General features: G+C 36.7%; 1 protein-coding gene across 2 annotated transcripts in view; it reads right to left on the bottom strand.

The window, feature by feature from the left end:
• Window positions 1-3275: 3275 nt before the first annotated feature.
• mapk1 (mitogen-activated protein kinase 1) overlaps window positions 3276-5677 on the bottom strand; it is a 26643-nt gene continuing 24241 nt past the window's right edge. For both annotated transcript variants that reach the window (XM_026931406.3, XM_026931405.3), the window contains one exon: window positions 3276-5677. This exon is cut by the window's right edge. The gene's annotated coding sequence lies outside the window, so the exon portion shown is untranslated.

The following is a 5677-nucleotide window of genomic DNA, read 5'->3' as shown; positions in this document are numbered from 1 at the left end:
GCACGCCTTCACACACTGCCTCGGGTTTATTTCTGAGGTTTGTTTTGATACCAACCGCAGCGAACGTGTAGAGAAGGAAAAAAAAAAAAAAAACATACACGCCATTGACGCCATGCCCTGCCACTGCCATGACAACCAATCAGAATTACACCATCCAGCTTTCAACCAATCATCTGCTCGAACTGTCTCTCTGACCCCCACGAGCCAATCAGCGCCGCGCTGTGACTCCGGGACAAACGCAAGAGCGCGCTCACACGGCCATGTTTGTGTTACCAAGCGCGCTCCCGGGCACAGGCACGTGTCGACGTCGCAGCGGGAGCGCGCAGCGGGTTCGCGTCATCGAGACACGTGGAAGAGGTAAACAATTTGCCCGCGCGCATATCAGGCAAGAGGATTTATCTATACATGGTGGAGAAAGCAGGTTTATGAGTGACACGAGCTCGAGTCCACATCTCCTTGTAATAATTAGTAAGAAATTAGATTTAGTGGTGGTGTGGGTGGAGTTAGCATAAGAAACATCAGAAAATGACCGTACAACATAAAAATTAGATCCACTTTTAGGCAGTCGTGGCTTTTAAACCAAAGGTAGTAATATAGAAATATATATTTTTATTACTTTTTTAATCCTTAGACTTATTATTATTATTATTATTATTAGTAGTATAATATTAATAATAATAATAATAATAATAATAATAATAATAATAGTAATACGTTATTTGAAAATGAGTCTGAGGATAAAAATTTATAACAAATCTTCAATTTAACATTAATAAAATATATATATAATTGTCTATAGGGTATTTACATTTATTATTTATTACTGGCTGGTGAACAGGGAACAACTGATTCATTTTCCTGGAGTATTAAATAAAACCACAATCCCCTTTGACCAAAATATCTGTGTCCCTCTGTCGCCCTCTGCCGAGACAATGCAGTAATGCAGGACCTCACAAACATTTTGTAGCCTTGAGGCGTAAACGTGTTTGAGATACCCCGCTGTGATTACAGTGCAGATTTAGGAACATATTAAGAACATTAGACAAACATGTATCATCATATTTACTGACTGTAACTGTTAGATATTTTTAATGCTGAACTTTCCACCCACAGAACCCAAATGAGAACCCGCCCACTTAGAGAACCCGGTTCACTCTTCCTGGGGATCCTGTACTTAAATTCCTAAAGAATTTCATTCCTGTACTAATCAAACAGCTGATCTGACTCATCCTGCACTAATCAAACAGCTGATCTGACTCATCCTGTACTAATCAAACAGCTGATCTGACTCATCCTGCATTAATCATACAGCTGATCTGACTCATCCTGCACTAATCATACAGCTGATCTGACTCATCCTGCACTAATCAAACAGCTGATCTGACTCATCCTGCACTAATCATACAGCTGATCTGACTCATCCTGTACTAATCATACAGCTGATCTGACTCATCCTGTACTAATCATACAGCTGATCTGACTCATCCTGTACTAATCAAACAGCTGATCTGACTCATCCTGCACTAATCAAACAGCTGATCTGACTCATCCTGCATTAATCATACAGCTGATCTGACTCATCCTGTACTAATCATACAGCTGATCTGACTCATCCTGTACTAATCATACAGCTGATCTGACTCATCCTGTACTAATCAAACAGCTGATCTGACTCATCCTGCACTAATCAAACAGCTGATCTGACTCATCCTGCATTAATCAAACAGCTGATCTGACTCATCCTGTACTAATCAAACAGCTGATCTGACTCATCCTGTACTAATCAAACAGCTGATCTGACTCATCCCGTATTAATCATACAGAGCTGATCTGACTCATCCCGTATTAATCATACAGAGCTGATCTGACTCATCCTGCACTAATCAAACAGCTGATCTGACTCATCCTGCACTAATCATACAGCTGATCTTGTTCATCATAATCATCAGCTGATTAGGGCTAGAACTGATTTTTTTTTCTCTAACTGGAACTTCTGAAAAGTGTGACAGTGATGTCCGTCTACTCTAAGATTTAGAGTAGCCTATTATTATTATTATTATTATTATTATTATTATTATTCAAGATGGCACTGATCTGATACTTAGTATCGGGCCAATGCCAGCAAAAATGATGGATTGCTGTATATATCAGATAAAAAAAGAATGAATTTGATCCAATCCTGTAACAAATGGAAAAGACTGGATTTAGTTTTGGAAAAGATTTATTTATTTTTTGGAACTGTAAATCTTTACATATAAAGAGTCCTAACTGTATTATTATTATTTTTGGATAGGATTGATTTTTATTATATTTATATTTTATACTTCATTGTACTTATTATATTTCTAAGAGATATTGTGTGAAAGCTGCATGTATTTTAAAATATGTATTTCTTCCATGTATTTTCTAAAGTGCTTCAGTTTAAAATATATATTTTAAAGCTTAGTAATTTTTAAAGGATAAAATGGGTATCAGCTGAGACTCGAGGTTTCAGTATTGGTATTGGTAAAGAAATAGTGGTATCATGCCATCATTATGATGATGATGATGATGATGATGTGTATTTATCACTATGTGAAACATTTTCCCTAATGTAAATCTATGATGTGTAGAGTGCATTACTGAGACTTATGCATAATTACACTATATATTATAGTTTTAACCCAGGTTCAATAACTATAAAGATTATTTTTTTATTCCTCTGATCTGTATTTCAGTTCAGTATAAATTTCCCCTTCAGTGAGTTTTGGTCATGGAGGTTTTCACTGATATTGTGTAAAGATTATAAGAACTATTCTGTTGGCCTAAAGTGGCCTAAATCCAACACATTACTAATCAAGATCAGCACATATATTAATCCTTTATAAGTGTATTTGTACTGAATAATCAGTAAAAACCACTTGTGTATAATCTACTCCAATGCTATACAAGTCTCCGAAACCCAGCAGAATGAGATTTTCCTCTTGGTTTCATCTTTTTTCAGGCCTCTGACTCAGCTGTGTGGTCGAATTACCGGACAGCAGCTCGTTGTTGAACTTGAATCTCATTTCTAATCTGCCAATGTTGTTGCCATCAGTCGTCAAGGACAACAGGCTCCCATGGCAACAAGGCCTCCATGAGCCACGGCCTTAACGAGCAAATTAGCTTAGAGCCGTTTTATGATGTCATCCACCTTCAGGCTCGAGCCAGAGACGGCCGGTCCGGCACGTGCCTCCATCTACAGCTTTAAGGAGAAGACTTCAGTCATGGAATAATAGATCAACAACAAGGAGAAATAGGATACAGTGTTTATTCTGGTGTGTTCAGGTTACATGACTTGGCAGATGCTAAATTACCGGATAATAGTAGTAATTAAAAAAAAAAAAAAAAAAAAAAGTTTGCCTGTCAGCAGCAAAGACAAACCTGTAATCTGTAATTACTTATTTCTTCAAGGTGCAACATATTTTAATAGATTTTAATATTCAATTATAATGTTTCCCCTAATGATTACATCCACACCCTCAGTGAAGGCGAGAGCCGAGGGAGAGGCGGGGAAACTTTAAGCCTGTAAGTGAAATCCACAACAAAAGTCTTCCATTGTTTAGAACATTACTTACAGAAGAGTTTAATACATGGATACAATTCTGTAACAAGATTAATAACCACTAGAAACATGACATTCAGTTTACAATTTAAAAAAAAAAGAAAGAAAAAAATCTTTTGCACAAAACATCCAAAAAAACTCAAGAAGCCCCCCCAAAAAAAGAGTGGTGGATCAACTCGAGGCAGAAATAAAAGCCTTGTTTTTAATTAATTACTTAATTAATTAATATCTTCCCAAACTCAATCACAAAAATCACAAAAGCTGTGGACTTAAAATGACATAAATCAGAGTTAAGATAGATTTTTTTTTTGTTGATTTTACTTTTTTTTTTTTTTTTTAAATATATGTATTTAAGAATATACCGCAAAAAATCACAACTGATCCCCGACAAAACGAAGCTGCACGATAATAAACCGTTATTCATAATGAGTAAAGGCACACAGAACAGACAGGCTGCACACGGACTTGGCTGAAGCTATCTTACAGGGTTTTGCAGTGCTTTTCAGGAACAAAAAAAAAAAAGAAAAAGAAAAAAAAAACTAAAACAGCCCATTTTTCTCTGCTCTAATAACTGAACAATGTCCCCTTTAGCACCTGACACTGGGTCAAGCCACTAGATGGCACCATGCTGGATATAAAGTTAGGCAACAGCAGTGAACCAAAGAGCAGTCTGATTCTGAATCTCTATTCTTGTTATGGTTTTTTTTCCCCAATCCATAAGTGCTAGTTTGCTCTTTAAGGTACATGCTGTTAGATCTACGCTTGAAGCAGACTTTTACTGATTTAAAGTGAGAAAGCGCGGCTTTGACTGGCGCTGAGTAAAATGTGAGGTTTCCTGTGTAGTGAACATCTCCGCGCCAAGACACCTTCTCCTTCACTCTGTCCTCTTTCTCTCCGTGTTAACCTGACTGAGTTTCTTAAAAATCTACTCTCTGAAATATTCTAAAAGTTTGAAAAAGTTGAAGGAAGGAAAAAACAAACCAACAAGAGCAACAACGAAAGAAGAAAAGATTGTAGGAATATAAGAACAACCACCCCAAAAAAAAAAAAAAAAAAAAGACCTGAGAGTCCCGATGTGGAATCCCCAGCAGTGTGGCACCTCCATGTTCTTTGTATAGAAAGCTTTTTTTTTTTTCCCCCTTTTTTTTTTTTTTTTTTTTTTTTTTTTTTTTAACAGTCATGCAAGGACACAGTCTTATTGAGAGAAGGCAAGAGAGATAAAGAGAGGGCAGAGACACACTGGAAAAGGAAAGCAAAAAGAGCCATGAAGATATAAGAGAAAAACGACGAGGCACTGTACTTTTTAGCTCATGTTTCTGTAGTAACTTTTTTTAAAAATTTTTTTAACGTGGCAACGTGTAGCCACAAATTACCCCTTGTGAATATTTGACACCGCCGTCCCTCCCTCCCTCCATCCCTTTCTCCCTCCCTCCATCCCTGATAGCCCTGTATGTGCTTCGACATGATTCGGAGCTCATCTTTCACACCTCTATATCTACCTCTATAACTATATGGATCAAAAAAAAAAAAAAAAAAAAAAAAGTTTTTTTTTGCCCCCAAGGTGCCCAAATAACCTGTATTTCTTTGGTGCTTGAGCTCTTTTTTATTTTTTCAAACAGCAACCAATCTGGAACATTTAAGGAACCATCTAAGCTATACTAAATCAGTAATACAATATTTCCTTTTTAAAAAAACCAAATTTCATTATTATATATTCATATTCGATTATTTTCATATTATCGTATTATTTAAGGGGCACGTGGCATGTTGGGTAAAGAAGTTAATTAAAAGCCTTACACATATGGCACCTTGGCAAACTGAACTGTTTTTTTTTTTTTATCCTCCAAATTTGGCCTCGACTTGAAAATGGCTTTACGGATGCTTTACAGGAAAGCGGGAGTGAGACTGACGAGAAGCTCTTTTTTAAAAAAAATAATAATAATAATTAAGCACAGCAGTAACACGATCACAGGCTTTTTACTGAAGCATAAAAAGAGTTTCGTCTGAAGAAGCAAGCCCTCGACGATATTCTGGTCAGCCTGCACTCCATAGTTCACCTCACACACACTCATACTGTACACACACCCTTTGTTT

Source organism: Pangasianodon hypophthalmus, chromosome 24 (genome assembly GCF_027358585.1).
Source record: "Pangasianodon hypophthalmus isolate fPanHyp1 chromosome 24, fPanHyp1.pri, whole genome shotgun sequence".
NCBI classification, from domain to species: domain Eukaryota; kingdom Metazoa; phylum Chordata; class Actinopteri; order Siluriformes; family Pangasiidae; genus Pangasianodon; species Pangasianodon hypophthalmus.
This window is presented reverse-complemented; position numbering and strand designations above follow the sequence as displayed.